Source organism: Papilio polytes, unplaced genomic scaffold (assembly GCF_000836215.1).
Source record: "Papilio polytes unplaced genomic scaffold, Ppol_1.0 DF820956.1, whole genome shotgun sequence".
NCBI lineage: Eukaryota > Metazoa > Arthropoda > Insecta > Lepidoptera > Papilionidae > Papilio > Papilio polytes.
The window spans coordinates 1,046,412-1,064,382 of NW_013528248.1; the positions used below are offsets into that span (position 1 = coordinate 1,046,412).

At 34.4% G+C, this 17,971-nt stretch overlaps 1 protein-coding gene across 4 annotated transcripts in view; it reads left to right on the forward strand.

Annotated features, from left to right (window-relative positions):
* The window catches only part of LOC106110015 (SUN domain-containing ossification factor), a 51,672-nt gene that overhangs the window by 15,104 nt on the left and 18,597 nt on the right, over nucleotides 1-17,971 (forward strand). Inside the window, exon 1 of one of the 4 annotated variants that reach the window (XM_013291691.1) lies at nucleotides 14,417-14,649. The exons of 1 other annotated variant lie outside the window; for it this stretch is intronic. The gene's annotated coding sequence lies outside the window, so the exon portion shown is untranslated. Of the gene's footprint in view, nucleotides 1-14,416; nucleotides 14,650-17,971 lie in introns of those variants that run through there. 2 more of the 4 variants (XM_013291693.1, XM_013291692.1) reach the window with 2 other exon arrangements.

Below are 17,971 nucleotides of genomic sequence, written 5' to 3' on the forward strand. Positions count from 1 at the left end.
TGGTGTTCTAAAACTCGTGTGGCTCTTTGGTGTCAAAAATTCCCATTCTTCTATACTAAGATATAAAGAGGAAAGATTTGTATTTTTGTATGTACTGAACCGATTTCAAAAATTCTCTCATCATTAAAAAGGTGCTTTATCAGTGAGTAACATAGGCAGTGTTTTTTATTACTTTTTAATTTCACGCGGGCAAAGTCGCGAGCTATAGCTAGTATTGTGTAAACGCGTAGACAAATGCTTATGTTACACTGTCAGTCTCTTATGAGTTTTTATTAACGACACAACAAGCCTTTATTAATATTTAGCGGTTGAGAACAAGCGCGTGTCTCGTGCCGCACTTTCTCCCACTTAAACTGATTGTTTGCGTTAAAATAACACCCCGGGCCATTTGTCATAGATCGTTATTCATAGTTGTTATATTTGCGGATCGTTTTATTGCTATTGCAACGTCGCACCGGTCCCGATTGCGGTACAGTCCGACACATAAATCATTAGACGATGTTTAGTTACGGTATTTGTCGCGGACTGTACTATTCATTGAATCGATAATGTAAACTTGTAAATAACTGCCTAATGGTATCTGAAGAGCAGTATTTGGGATCACGAAAAGTTCGACTCTATTGCTATGGTGTAGATATCTAAGATTCAGTTTGACAGCGGTAGAGCCCGCTTTAACATCTTCGCACGAATGGGTCGGCTCGCCTACTTCAATACCACGACCACACAGAAACAGGCGTGAAATGGAGGCAATTCCGCGTTTCGTTTGATAGGTGTGGTGCCTGAAGCATAATTTTAGTCCGTTTCTATCCTTTTCTTAAAAGGAATGGATGGGAAGGAAAAGTGGATTTGAGGAGACGCATAAGGGGAAATTTCTTTTTGTGGGTCTCCTCCTCCGTCAATTATTACCACCTTATAAAATAAAAAAAAGATGCCCGAATCAGGTTTTGAACGTATTGAAGTGACTTTAGGCCAAAATTATTAATAGGAAATAGGTAAGATGTTTTGTTTGGTTATTTATAACAAAAATGTAATAGACACTCAATATGCGGCAGCAACTAACAGAGAGGTTGACGTGTGTCATGCAACACGAGAGGCGCGGATCCTGTATCTGTCGTGTGTAACTGAATCGAGGGTCTTAGATAAATATCAGAATAAATGCGGTCATATTTTGTCAAATAGTTTTTGTGTACGTTTTGGTACAGTGATTTAAAAAAAATCCTTGGTACACTAAGTTTATCTCGCCATTCTACCACCCAAAAGTAAACATCTATATAAATAGTTTACGGGGAAATATAATCATGTTTTCTATCTTCTAAATATAATAAAACCGTCGTGAAACGTTATTGAATTCAATTTAAATAACAATAATCCACTCTATCTAACATTAAAACTCAATATAGCGGTCCTCGATTCTCTAGAATCAGCAATATGAAGGCACTTAAACACGCCAGTTGTCAATAGTACGCGGGTGATAGGAGATAATGTGGCCACTGCCCACGCTGCCCACGTTGCCCACGCTGCCCACACGACGGCGCGCTACTCCCATTCCAATTGTTGATAAAGATAACTATTTGAATAATAGGCTCGTAACTTACAGATCGGACGCACATTTTATGTGTAGATGTCTGCGCTGATTTAAGAGAACGCTGGAACTTTCTCGGGAAGCTTTCCGAGCATTTTGCGCCAACTGGAGAGGTGCTGGTGGGAGCACCACGCTACAATGATAATTTAGGACTGTGTTGCAAATCTTTAGAAGTCGAAGAAGAAAGCCTCGTGTTTGGAAGTTATGTAAGAGAACGAGTTGGTAAAATTGGCGTTGAAGATTTTTTTGTTTATTGCTTGCACTATACTTAGCTCACAAGCTATTTTAAGTAATAGATATTTAGAATGGAAGCATAATTCAACCATCAAGAGTAAGTTCCTTGTACCTTGCTTACATCCGCGGTGGATGTAAACACCATCAATCAGCAATAAAAGATGTTTGTCCTGTCGTATGTTACAGTGCATGGACACCCTTCGACCTAGTCCTCAACCCAGTTCATTATTGGTATTGGAAAGTGTTTGTGCGTTTCCATTCGTGTTTATGCTTATTTCCTCGGCTATTAACTGTCCCTCGGCGCGATTGCGAGTCCCGACTTGCGGCAACGCTCTCAATTAGTTCCAGATGTCTGTTGCCACCGACCTGCCCGTCCAGCCATCCGCTCTATATTAAATGGATGTCTATGATCTTGTAAAGGATATAGCTTTGATATGTGTGTTATTACTTGCTCTACGGTGTTTGAAGTACAAAAATTGTAACTCTTTTATTTAAGACCCTTTTATAATTGATTAGTATTGATTGGACGTAATTGTACGAGGCTAGGTTCATCAGGACCTTTTTAGTACTGTCTCCTAATCTTACAGGTAAAGTTAGACCACCAGCATCGAATCTGGTAGAAATCTTGTGAACGTTTGAGTTAAGGAGATCTCTCTACAAAATATCTGCGAGGACCGCGGCGGCCTTATTAAGGAAATATAATACGATAACGGTTCAAAAGGTCCCCACCATTGAAGATATATTCGTGTTATAATGTGGGAAATGGCAACTGGCTTGGTATTTGACCGGCGCTGCCACGCCCTCTATTCAGCGATGCATTTCTATATATTGCTTATGGATAGAAAGTTCAATCCCTTAATGTAAGATTTAGTTCAAGTGAACGATCGTTATTATATAATTATTCATGTAAAAAAACAGGTGCGTTTATGATATGCAATGTCATCTTGTCCTTTGGCAACGAAGTTGTAGTTTGGCATCAGTTGGCAAGTGTAGACAGTAGAACAAGTTCAATATCATTTTATGACCGTGATTAAGAATATTGCATCGAACAATTAATCTTGCGAGTTCAAAAAGATACCTTTATTTCCTTTAGTACCCTTAACAAAGTAGCTAGTTTCGGGGGTTTCCCGTTGGCCTAATTGATGATTGTTAATGGGATTTTTCTCTCAATGGGTTATTAATGGTACAGATTCGATTGGCTCAATAGTTTGATCGATCGGTCTAAAGGGAAACACCCAAAGTATCAACTTGATTTTTTACTAATTAGATTTGAAGGCGTAACTAACACAATTATATAATTTCTGCATCAATCAATCCCTAATACGGTTCTTTGATTAATTTCTATCGATTTAAATGTTACAATCTCAATTAATGAAACGGTACACAATAGGTTAATAATATGTTGATGTTGTTGTTGCAATGACCGGCCCTGCCGAATACGGTGATGTAATGTTGATCGGCGATCGGATCAATCAGTGTAGAGTGAAAGTCACCAGTCGATCCTAAGCCTTGTGCTGACTAAGATTGATTATTGGGAAGCGATGACCGCGCCATATTAGAACGATTTTACACACGCTGAAATAAAAAACGTAAAAGAATAATATTTGGTAGTTGTAAAATGTTTTTATTTTTATAACAAACTGTGCTTTATTGCTGTATAATTTAAATCATTTGTTAAAAATAATATTTGACTATTTTAATCAACTTCAACAGAAAACCAGTATTGTTTTTTGTATTTCACTAGCTTATTATGTCTTAATTTTGTTGTAAGATTGTGTAGTATTTTTATTTGAATTTATACATGTATTAACTCTGCTTTTACTTTGTATTGTGTGTAAGGTTCTTTATAATGTACCAGCGCCGCTCCCGTCTTCTTTAACCGCATAGTAAAATGTTTAATAGATTACATTAACCGCTTTGACCTATTATTATGTTATTTCATTTATTAATAAATGTACTTGCTTCCACTTTCACTGTTATTAATCTCTTTAAGAATTGTATTTTGGTGTTTTAGTGTACCTACTTAACAAGCCATCAAGATGGCTTCGTGAGATAATCAGACCTTTTACGCAAAATGCTATGTAAAGTTTTTGTTTTTTGCTTTTTTGAAGCATAGAATGTTTCAAAGCTTTGGTAATACGTGACTTGAATGTTTGAAGTAATAACTGAAAATAAATCAACACATAAACTTAATAATTTCTTCAAATTATAATTTAATTTACATTCGTGCGGCACGCACTAACTAATTATAATTAAGGTTTTTTGTATGTATTAGTAATATACTACTAATATATTACTAATATAGTAGATATTTTTAATGCCTTGATTATTTAGATTTATTGTCACGAAATACCATTTGCGTTTAACCCAAATAGATTATCAAACTATAAATCAAAAAGGTTCAATTTTGTTGAGTTTATCTTCTCTGCCCAGAGGTCACAGGTTAGCTTACGTTTGTCGCATTATTGTTATGAAAAATAACATAAATAAATAATTGAATAATGAAAGAATTATATCACAAATACCATTAGTATTGTCCTTTATATATATATTTGATAAAGAAATCACCTCGTGGTATCTATTGCGTTATATTCACAATGTCACGTGTGCGACTCTGTCACCTTATCTAGATGAGATAGCGTGATAGTGCCGCTAAACGGCCACGTTCAATCGTGCAATTCATCGAAGATAGTACTCGATACTCGTTACGCTGTAGAATGTAAACAAGGATAGTAATTGCTAGCCGATACTTAGAAACATGGTCAGCGTTAAAATAATTACCAGTGTTTTGATGACAAACATATTTAGGACCTGCCCCATCACTGGCTGATAGAGATACCTTAAAAATGACGTCACTGTGAGATAAGGGACTAAAATCCGATGTTTCCATCACATATTACACGTTCGATTGTTCTCAGACAATTAATAATTTGGTTGGTTGGAGTATTTATATGTTGGCTGACTTGACGTTAGTTGTACAGATCAAATTTTAAGTGTAGCTGGATATGAGAGGAGGGCACTGGCAGTATGCCGATGATCTTGGGCTACCTAGATATTTGAACGTTATACCAATGGTTGTTACTAAGTATTGTGGCCCTTAATAAATTGAAAATTGATTAATATTACTTTCTATCGCTCTAGGGCTAAATTCTTGAAATTTTTTCATAACTAATTTTCATTAAATAAATAGGAATATAACCCGAGATATAGAAGTACACGCGATTGTAAACTCTTCATTATCGATTTAAAATTAAAATGCTGCAACTAATCCATAATCCATATCCAGTGTAAATATTAATCAGTGGTTGTTAGTTGAACCCGGAATAGTCGATTCACGAAACAGGCGCGACACGATGCCGGCCAGCGTCCGATTCCAATATTTAATGTACACTCGCGTACACATGTGTATTAAAATAATTAATTTTTACGTGTCTACTAAATGATGTTGGGTTTTATTGTTGAAGCCAAACTAACCATAAAATGAACTTCATGCAATTGTACCAAAGCACTTAAGAGTAATAGCTTAATACGATTTTTTTGAAAACACACTAAGCTTATTAGATAGATATTGTTTAATTTGCACATCCGATAAAGTGACACTTCTTGAAATTAACAAAGTTAAATAATACCGCTATCAATTGTCGAGATTTATTATAATGATTGCAGATTACTTAAGTCTTGTAAGTAAAATACATAGAGTCATAGATTGATATCTTTCACGTCTCATATACCTTTAAAATAAGTCGATAGTTTACAGTTAGTATAGAATGAGATTTCCCTTATAATGTGTTATCTTTGGCCAGCTAAACTGTCCGCGTGGAATTAAAAAAAAACAAATGTAAGTAGCCTATGCGTTCTTCCAGACTATTCTCTACATCTATGCACAATTTAATTTAGAACCGTTCAGCCGTTTAGGCGACAAACTCTAACAAACATCCTACCATGTAAACTTTCGCATTTATAACATTAGTAAGATTAGAATGTTTATCTTTTTGTATCAATTATATTTGTGTAGGTGACTGTACATAATAGTCTGCAACCGATACAAACGTGTAAACAAGTTGTCGTGTGTTATTAATTCTTACATTACGTGCACTTTCGTTTATCGATGGTGCTCAGTATCGGGTGCCCGGCCCAGGTGCGCTGTACTCAGTGTACGCAGTGCTCAGTCAAAGTCTACCTGAGCTCCTCGACTAATCTATATGCGCTTAAACGGGATACTAACTATTATAATTTGTTACGTCTACTGGCCTGATCTAATTGCCGGTCAAGCGTACAGTCACGAAGTCCAATGCTATACATTGAGGATGACATGAACTAGTCTTATAAAGCGTAAGCACCTGAAACTAAACTATCGACAACTGTTTAGTCGCGCTTTGATTCGGCTTATATGGAGATGGGCACATGACGCGATTTTTAGTTGTGGAAAAAGTTGAATTGGCTGCGAAACAATCGACAATCGCACAACAGCTGTGCGATATTTTAGTTAAAGGTGTACCCGCTCTAAATGTATTAGCTTTATTGTATTCAAAGAAAAACATAAGGAATGTACAATTTAAGTATAGTTAGACTTTTTCAGACGGCCTTTAGATAATACAAAGTTATTACTATTGAGGTCTGTGTAATGTGTTAACTTTTAACTAAAGAATACATCTATAGTACAAAGGTGAGGTTAAGACATTATATAAATTATACTAATTATTAGTGATTTACGTCGTATTGTATAGTACACTGCAGCATATTCATTCTGTACGCATATCAAAACGTCGTAGTATTCCCCCTTGTTTACGTTCCAACACATCGTACAAAGCTATTCGTGTAACCGTAACTGATTCATTGGGGGTCGTTTGTTTTATTAAACTTAAGTACTTGTATTAAATTAGATTGTGTTGACAAAGAAACTTTACTTTGATTGTTCTCTTAGTTACTCTCATCTTTTTTAGAAATATACACGCGAGATCATGATTCATACAATGTTTAATCATTGCTTTGTTTTTAAACGGAACTATAGTTGCAGATTCGTTAAATTTTTTTTAAGAAGCAACAATGTAGAACAAAGGATAACGGACGCTGAAGGTTTAGACTTAAAATAACAGTTACTAAAAAAATATTATATCTTTGTTTGGATAAAAACTGGCTTTTTTATTTCTTAAGAATATTAAACAAAAAATGGGTCTACTAAGCAGTACCGATCGTATAAAAAAAGAATTTTCAAAATCGGTCTACCAGGGTCGGAGATATGGCGTAACACATAAAAAAAAAAAAAACAAAAAAAAATTTGACGATTCGAGAATCGTCCTTCTTTTGAAAAGTCAGTCAAAAATAGATAGAAAAAAACAGCTTTCCGTCTGATAATCATAGTTAATAATAATAATAATATACTTGTTTCATTATTTACTAAACCAGCTACGAAAAAAAATTACAACTAGTTCCAGTAACGCATAAATATAGATAACAAATTCATTGGCATGTTGGTTCCGTGCCAATGAACTTCGCACCTTATTACCAAGTCACTACCAATGATAACCGAAATAGAGTAACGAACTTTTGGCAAATGGTGTTACGTTATAAAAGAGTTTTGTTTCAAACGGAAATTGTGATCATTGTGGTAAGTATACATCGATTGACAGATGGCGCTTAGGCGCACCATTTGTATTATAAAAAAGTAAACACTGGCCACCGACAATCCACCTAGACAAGTCAAATTAAAAAGAATAATAAAAAAGAAAAGAGAATTTAGGCGCGAATGAGAGTGAAGATATGGTACGAAGGTAGTAACAACGTAGTTGTTAGCTCTTGTAATAAATTGTGTGTATTGTAAAAGCATGAATAAAGAAATTAAAAAACAAGATGTTACTAGTATACATTTATTTACATTGAAGCAGTGAATGCTTACGAAGTAATTGTAATGAAAAATGAAAATGAAAATCTATGAATCAATAGCACTCAATAGGAGAGTTTATTAAACATCGTATGATTGTACCAACAATAATTATCGACTTAACATGTTTTTATGACATGATGAATGGATTACTAAGTTTTCAGTGCTCATTATTGCTTAATAAAGTAATTGTAGGTCTTATTACAATTGAATATGTCAACCAAAGTACCAAGAAAGATTTTCAAATAATGACATAATCGACATTGTGTTGCAATCTTTACTATATTGATTTTGTCTATACAAGTAAATTTTTTAATGTTATATGAAAAGTTAGCATCAAAATATTATCAATCTATAAATAAAATATTGTTTAAACAGCTGCATATACATCTATCAGACACAGTATTTAAAATAAACACTCTCCCGAGCTTTTAGTAGCGTTCTAAACAAATCGCTATTCGTTTTCATTCGAGCTTTCCTTTCATTGGTAAATAAATGGTTTTTCTATTTTATTATCGCACTGGAATATTAATTTTAATCGGATGTATAACGATATAAGGTTAGTAAGTAAATATTCAACTTATACCTTGAGCTTTATCCACAGCATGTTGCACTTCCGACAATATATCGCATATGGCCATGTTGGCCATACGCAACGAATTACTAATTTCACAGATCTAAACTATCGCCTATCGATTTTAATGTATTGGTATTCAAAACTTGTCAACCTAGAGAAAAAATGTTTTACAGTAAATGAGGAATAAAAAGATTTATAATACACACTTGACAACCCTAAATGAAGAAAACGAAAATGTCTGCCGCAATTAACTACGTGAATTCAGTTCAAGAATGGCCAAAGGTTCAACCTGCACTAGTCAATTTTCTTTTAACTTGTTGTTTGGTGTATGTTTTTGTCAGGAGATTCATTTAGACCAGTATAATTTCTATTAGATTGACAACCCTAAGATGCTATACAATTTGCTCCGCTCGCGTATTCTAGGTCAGAGACTTGCAATGGGTATAGATGCTGCGGGCACGTGTCGGCTTGTCGCGTGTCGACGCGCGTGACGACATCTCATCCGACACGAGGCATATCCTGATAGCTCTGTCGACAATCGACACGCATCAATTGTGCTTGATTGGAAATGCCCATGCGTTACAATCTATTCTAGGGTTGTGAAAAACAGCGAAATTTTTTTAAATTATATACTCACATCTGATATGCTCATAGCAGTACGTTCATACAGATGCTTTCTCGCACACACGCAAACATACACTCTCTCTCTCTCTCTATCTCTCTCTCTCACACACACACACACATAAACACTTATGTAATGAATCTCATAAGTTGGGAAAGGGATTGCCTCCTGCAGCATAGGGGAATTTAGTGCAGGAGCCAAGGCTCCCATGAAATGTATATTTTTTTATTAGAGTAAAATAATGTAAGCATTTATTTATTTATACGACATGAATTATCAATTAAGGCGGAGTTACTTACATGTTTGTTTTACGTTACGTTTCATGACGTCATTCTTTATTATCTATATTTAATTGTAACAAAATGTAAATGTGTAATTGAAACTAAGTTTAGTAACACTAAACAACATGCGACATTTATTTGGCACGTGTTGGATTCTCGTGGTGTAAAAACAATCCTCGCTCTATGTCCATATATTTACACTTGTTTGTCTATTAATGGTAGACAGGCTACATAAATCACCCGTAGGCTTCGATACGTTGAATATTGAGAAATTTTCTCACGCTCGATTCCAGTATTCAAAGGAAAAGGCGTGACCGTTCTTATTTCAGATCTTTAGGTCAAACGTTTTCGATTTTAGTTTCACTTGCTTTGGTTCAGCTTCTTGTTTGTTTGTCTTTACTATTTGTATTTTTATATTGTACTGTCGTTATTTCAATCGGAATACAGATATCAGATGTTAGGATAAAGAGGTGAAACAGAGGGTCTACCACGGTTACGAGAAAGTCTTCATATCGACATTATAAAATTTGTATAAGATGAAGTGATGCACTCATTTAGTATAAATTTTATCGATATCGATAAGAACTTTCTCACAATTTTTCGTGTTAGGTCCTCTATTTTTGATCTCTTCAGAAGGTCAGTATTGAACAGACACAACCGCGAAAAACATTACCCTCTTACTCGGAAATTAAGATCGAATACAAACTGTTTGATAAACATTTTATTACCTCGTAGCACTTAAAACAATGGCAGCCTTTCTCACCTTTTACCTATTTTAGTAATTCTTTGCGGACGAAAAGTTTCTAGATGACAATCTTCGGGTCGTGCCTAACGTATTTGACATTTCTCAAGAAGGCTCGAGGTGAGGTTGGCGCAGCTAATTATGCTGGCCGTACTGACCTTGTAGTCGCTGTTGAATGAAAAATTAACAGACAGGCTCCTTAAGAAGAAATGATGCTAATTATAATATTGTGTTAGATTTTAGATACAATAATTTGCATGTTGCAGGTTTTCAATGATTTTAGACAATATTAGATAAACTAAACAGTTATATAGTGATTATCAGCGTAAACAAATTTTAGAAGAATTACCTTTTTTATGTCTGGCAGGATGCAGGTCATTGTCGTGGGGTTTTGGTAGGAAAAAACATTTGTACCGGACATAAACATTTGTAAGAACGACGTCGAGCAGTGACTAATCTGATAAAATGTTTATCTACTAGTACTTGAATCTTTGCACGAGTCCTTGCAGTCGAGTTCCATAATACGATTGTACTTAGTCGACAGTCTAGAGGTCGTTGTCTACGCATAGACATAGACGTAGTGACCTAGATAGGTCATGAGCCGGCAAGTGACGCTCCCGAGAGCGTTACGCCGACCTTACTTCTGCCAGTAATATGTTCTTAACACTGTCTAGCACATAACGGGATTAGTAATTTAGTTTGTCTATGAAATACGAATCTAAATTGTTTTAAGTCAATGCCCAAACTTAAAAAGTGATTGACAATGTCACTGTAGACGAAATGAAGCCTATAGTTTCGTGTTATTTTGGTGAGCGGTTACTAAATATCGCACGTCCAAAGTACTCTATTATCGTGACTTTGGTCACATCTAGTGGTCGTATTGCAATGTGATATTCCTAATATTAAAATTAATAAAGTCACTGGAAAGGTCAAGCCGCATAACAGCACCTCTTATGCAATCTATTCCTAAATAGCATTTCACATATGCCTTGACGGTGTGCGAGTTGAAATACGAATTTAGTTCATATGCATTCAACTCAAGGTTAATATTGCATTGATGCGCAAATATCGTATCGATACCGTGTAATCTTCGCGTTACCACAAACATGCATTTATTTACTCGAAGTAAATAGTGTGTACAAATTTATTTAAGTTTGGTCTTCTCATTAAACCTCAGTGTGTAGTAGTGTAGATTTATTCAGTAAATAAATTAAAAACCATGTCAAAGATAAAAATGTTTTGGTACTTAACCTCTCTGCTTTCATATCTTGAAATCCAACTTCTAGAAGGTAAACTATATTTTTTTATTTATCTCAATACGCCTTCTACCAACATAATTATGTACCATACTTCCATTTTAAAATAACATAAGTATTGAATTGAATAGTTTAACAAATGTACATTGATTTTTAAATAAAAAATAATGTTTGGTTTCTGTACCAATGTGTACCGATCGCACAAACAATAAACTTGTCGAGTGTCGAGATGTATTTATTGTCTTACGTTACTTGAGTTTCGACAAGATGACATTTGTAAGCGAGTGTTAGCAAATGCACTTCGCATAATGTATGTGTACTAATTTGTTGCGACATGTGGACTTTTTACAGCTGTACTTCAGTATGAAATGTTGCGACATCTATTGTTTTAAAAGATGATTGGATATTTCCATCTTTGACGAGATTCATGTTATATCGGGGAAGTACCACAGAGCATTGAAATCGTTTTTGTATTTCGTCTATTTCTCACTTCTTTTTAGAACGAATTTGGTTGCTGTGTTCTTGCTTATACAATATTCTGAAGAAAAATTCCATCGCTAGTATAACAACAATTAATGAAGCAATTTATTTCCACGCAAACTCCTGCCTACGTAGTTTCGTGACGTCATGAAATCTGTCATTTGGATGAAATGTATTAATTATGCATGGATGTTGCTGAAAGATATATTTCTGTAATACAGGGTGCCCTAAAAATAAATGTTCAAGTGACTGGTCACATTGATTTTTTTTCTAAAATAGGACCATGTGTAAATTGATATGGATTTTATCGTACCTAACAGTTGTATAAAATTTATTCGTAAAAATAAAATCGATACTACTATAATAAAGCGTAAACACACACTTCTTTGTTGCCTAAGATGTCAGCAATTACAGCATATTTTTGAATTATTCTTTCTTTAATAAAAAGCCCTACACTTACGCCACGCTTTAGGCTATATATTTTCACGATATTAAACTTAGGGGTAAATATTTTGAATAAAAACCCTAATGTGGAAAAGAGACCATAAGTTGCTGCCAACATCAAGGAAGCAAGGTTGTCATCATGTCATTTTGATGTTTGTAATTGATAATTTGACAGATGTAAATAATACAATAAAATTTTCACAATTTCATGCGGATGAAGTCGCACGGGAACAGCTAGTTTACTATACGGAAGAAATTTTTCCCGCTAATCACCGGTGCTCAAGTACCAAGCGACTTGTCTATAATCAAAGTTCAAATTATCGTTTTAAACCGCAAGTATTATTGTCGAAGAAACATTTACGAAGCGTCACGACGTCAAACGACTGCATCACATAATACCGGGTTTGCAGCGTTAATAGCTTGCATCATTACGTGCATAGGAGCTTTTCATTTACGTACTGTAATGGAGGCGTATTACTGGATTACTGGAAGTAAGAATTTCTCTATAAACGATGCCCTACTATGTGCTTGTGAACTAGTTGGTGTTTATAGCCTGCAAGCTTGCATGCTTTCATATCTTATCAATTGTATGAAGTCTTGGTACTTAAATATAGAAAACAGTAAATGTAATAAATTAAAAATACGAGTAAGTATGAGATAAAACATAGCTAGCATAAGTAGCAGCGTAGGTAGGCCTCCCCCAAGATGGACCGATGACCTGGTCAAGGTTGCAGGAGTGCACTGGATGCCGGCGGCGCAGGACCGGGCATTGTGGCAATAAATGGGAGAGGCCTACGTTCAGCAGTGAACGACCTATAGCTGACAATGATGATGATGAAAACATAGTTATTTTGGCCCTAATGATCTGCATAGCAAATAGGCTTGTTTGAAATTTTTTTTATTTTTTTAATCTGTAAGGGCATACCAGACAACCGGATGAGAGCCACTCGTTAACTGCTATTTCCAGTCGCTGCTATGTTAACGGCTATTTTTAGCAGCGGCTTAATTTGATTTGAACGAATGCAGCCGGAACTTGAAATTTGTTAGATTTCTTTCATCTTAAACATTAACTTTTATAGTAATATGAGTAAATGTGCTTTAAATATCATAAGGACCAGATAAAATTATTTTTCTGAAGGTGGAAAATGAGTTTTTAACGTAAATTGCTCAACGGATCTCAATTAAATTTGGTATAAATATAGAGAATTGTCTGGAACGCTTAGACTACATACTGTTTTAAAAAGTCGCGGCGAAGACTAGTATGTTAAAATTTGCGAAGACTTATCATCAGCCATTATGTCAAATGTTATTGCAGAGTTGTCTGGGCAACAATGGGCTCATTAGGCGTGTATTTTCAGCAGTAAATATACGGTCAACTGTGTAAATATCAAAACTTTCTAGAAGTTACTACACTGCCATGTAAATAAAGATAATTTATGCTATGTACAAGTTCATATATTTTAATGTATAAGTGTCTAAGTAAAGATAGTAATGGAAAACATTTTTTTTAACCTAAAATCTCAAAGACACTGAAACATAAATATAAGCTTACATATAAGTGTTTACTAACCTTGGAAAATTGTAAGAGTGCATAGAAAATGGTTTAATATTACACTTATGTAGTCAAGAGACCACAGCAATGAGGCCTTGGGCCGTTTTAGATTCGTTAACTCGAATGAGCAATGCGACAGCCTAAAAAAATTTTACGAACCTTTCAATCATGTGTCTACAACTACGTTTTAAGTTTTTATCATACTAATATTATAAATGCGAAAGTTTAGATGGATGGATGGGTGAATGTTTGTTAGTGTATGTATTCTAAACGGCTGAACGGCTTTCCATGAAATTTGGCATAGACGTAAAGTCTGGAATAACACATACAGGCTACTTAGTTTTTTTTTTCATTCCACGCGGACGGAGTCGCGGGCGAAAGCTAGTTATAGATAAATGTTTATCGAACGAGATCTTAACCTCTCACTATCATTAACGCGTTTGCTTTTCTTGTATTAATTAAATTTCTTTTCACTCCATTTATAGCCCGCACTAGATTATTGTGGCCCATTCGGTCGTAGGTTGATGACCCATTGCTATAGAAATTGAACACACTATTGATCTAAGTACTCCTTATCAACTTCCCGACGTGCGGATTTCTAGCGTACAACCTGTTTGCATGCTTTAATGAAAAAAATAGCACAACCTTGTCATGTCAACTTAGACTGTAAGTATAAAGGTAGAAAGTTCAATTTAAAAATCCTAGATGACGTTCGAAAACCAATTTCGCTCTCAACGGCAAGCTCTTTGCTTGCATCAGTAATAATTCAGTATGGCGCGTGACCGCGCACCGGACGGACGTGTGTTGCGTGTTTTATAAAAAGTTCGCGAATTTTACATCGATCGAACGTCACGCTAAAAAGTTTTCATTCGAAATTCGTAAAGTGTTTTTACGGTATGAAAAATGGTGTAAAATAAATAAACGTGAAATCCACTTTATAGTGGGAGAACGCTGTTATCTTCGGTATTTGCGAACTTCTTTTTATTGTTTTTTTTATGGTAAAGTAAATCGATTTAAGTTGTCATTTTACTGGATTGAAATCCGTACATAATAATACAATTTTTACAACTGTAATCTCAAAGATATTAAAACGTTATAATTGTTGACATTGTTATCTTGATTGGATTAAAATCTTACTTCTCAAGTTCATCTCAAGTTTACATTTTTATAACAATTTAGTAAAAGATTACATTAGAAAATTATAACGATATCCTGGCTATTGCGAATACAATAAATGCAACATTACACCCGGCTGGAATGTGGTTTCAGTACATAAGTTTAAGTGTTAAGTTACATTGCGGCTTAGGTCCTGCGGTAACGGCACAATCTATTATATCTTAGAATTTTCAAACTGACACGATAATAGCGAACACAAAATCTAACATCGCGTTGAAGTCAAAAACATTTGTAATGTCGAGCAAGTATTGTTTGTATGGTAATTTAGATTGCGTCAATTGTTGTTGACAATTTTTAGTTTGAACTAGCTGTTCCACGTGACTTCACCCGCGTGAAATTAAAAATAATAAAAAAACATAGACTTTACTCACAGATAAATTATCTTTTTAACGGTGAAGGAATTTTTTACAATCAGTCCGGTAGTTTTGAGTTATTTCAATACATACAAAAATAATCTTTTCTCTTTATAATATTAGTATAGATGAATATTTGTTGCATTAATTTGTCGTATGGTTTTTATCAAGCGAATATGATAGAATGTAGTAAGTACTCTTTATTGTCGTCTTCCCAGCGCATGTGCGTTCTGTATACGCCGCTTGTCCTGTGTCCTGTGTGTATGGACACAAAATTATTACGATCATTTTAATCATCAATTTAATGGTTTAGTAGGCAGTTAATTGCTAAAACAACGTCATTGTTTTGCTAATTACTAATTATTTTTCTAGAAATGTCAATTGTTTTTGATAAAATATCATCGTGTTTTCGTATTATCCGCATTTAGTCGGCTTATGAAATTCCTAGATAATGTCAATTTAAATTATTCAATCACATGATAATTAAAAACTAAAGTTTCCTAATTACATTGTTTTATGGTTTTGTGGTTTGAATTCTACTTTCTGTTTTTGCAAATTCTACCCGATGACAGAAGGATAATTGGCATTGGCGTTGTATCCAATGTAAGCAGTAAGCTAAAAAGATAATCAAATTTTAAGATGTGAGATATCATTTTTCTTCCTTTATTGAGGTGTAGATAGTGTTTTTTTTTTTAAATCAATTATTCCTACTTCAGTCACGTGATTGATTTATAGATCTATATTTATTACCATTTCCTGTATTTGAAGTGTACTTCCGATCTTATAGCATTGTCATTTATGGTAATACATCCGTTGCACTGTACAAAGCATCGTTATCTCTTTTGTTTTTGAAGGGAAAGACAAGGATGACATTTATTGTGCGGATGCTACGTTCGAAATTCAAATAGTGGGTTTGCATTCTTGTTTACGGAAATGCATATATACGATGTTCTGAGTTAATTGACAACCAAAGCACATGTGCGTTGATAACTGTTTTAGTAAGCTTAGAGCGTGTCAACACCTTTGACTAAATTATCGCACATATGTTGCTCGATTGTCGATTGTTTCGTAGCAAATTCGAGTAGTGTGCGCACCATATAAGCTCAAAGGGATTAAAGTGCGATTAAACAGTTGTTCATTGTTTGTTTATTTATTTTTTCAGTACGTGATACCAATTTGTAGTAAATAAAATAAATTTTCCAGTTAGGAATATAATAACAGTTTCATAGAATACGTTAATTTCGTGTATTAAGTTGACTACTTAGTTAATTAAGTTGCGAATAATATATTGTATGTTTTTAAAATAATTATAATTCTAATATTTATAACTGTTTAACGGACAATCGATGTAATTAGTGTGTGTCATTGAGGTAGGTCAGGATGCAGGCATCAGTCGTTGCTAACACATACCGGATTATACTGGTGTTTATAGACTTTAATTGTTTGCAGAAATACTTCATAGTTAACTTCCAGTTATTTATAAAGGTAATTATAAAAAATAAACAAAATTTTGTCGCCTGTTACTTTACGCCATAATTTAGTTTATTATGATCAAGTTATGAATAAGTACAAACCAATTGAAATACTTTATACTAATTTCCTATCTCGGTTCTTAAAACTTAGTTATCATAGAGGAGTATATGTTTCTAAAGTAATTACGGGATTACTAAAAGGTCGTACCGAATTGTTATTTAAAAATCTTTGATTTGACAACATTTTATCGAAGTATTAGAACTTAACGATAAGTTTTCTATTTTAAGCGTTCACTTCCTACGACCAAGGAATAATAATCGAAGCGTGCTTCGAATCCGTGGCCGGTAAATTAACAAGACGTTTGCAGTTGGATTTGCTCCGACACGCCTACAAGTCGACCGAACACCCGCTGATCAGAACCAAATGGTTTTCTCATGTACCAATAAAAGCCTACAATGTTAGCAAAGTAAACCTCTAAGTGATACTTTTGTTAGATCTAACTACGCCTAACGATTTAGAGGAACGCACACTAGATTGTCGGCTGATAATTTAGTCTGGTATTTAATATGGACGTGAATGAAGGTTCGTATTACATCGATTTAGTTTTATATAATTTTTAATAGACTGTCAGATGCGATTTAATTATCCGCCGATAGAAGTCTTTACTGCGGCTTGTACTATAAAATTCTATTGTCTGTAAATATGTTTATTTTTTATTCCCATAATAACTACTACTACTACCATATATATTTATTTCTTATTCTCTATTTAATAAATTTGACAAGATTTGTATAAAAATAAAATAAAACATGTTATATACAAAATAGAGCACCACTGGCTGCGGAATCCGATGACTCAAGCAACCAGTGGTCAGGGCGGTAGAGACAGGAACCTCCTCACTATTCGTGCGGTTTCTAAAATAACCGCCTTTTGAATCGGGCTCTTAATCCAACTGTCTAGCGAGAGCTTCTTGAGGTGTTGGTCGAAGCTCTTCGCTATCAGCCCGTGTGCCGAAACGACTATCGGAATAATGGTAGTCGATTTCATACGCCACATGGCGGTAATCTCGTGAGCCAAATCCAAATATTTTAATAATTTACTACTACTACTAATGATAATAATTACTACTACTAATTTATATTTCATTTTATAGGCAATCTTAGATACGTCTAGAATAATCCAGAGAATCTGAATATCAAATTAAAATTTAAACAATAACAAGTAAAAGATTATCTTATGTCTCTCGGAATATGATCTTTATGTAAGTAAAAACATTATAAATCTCGATGTATTTGTAATTTGATCTTCTTTTAATAAT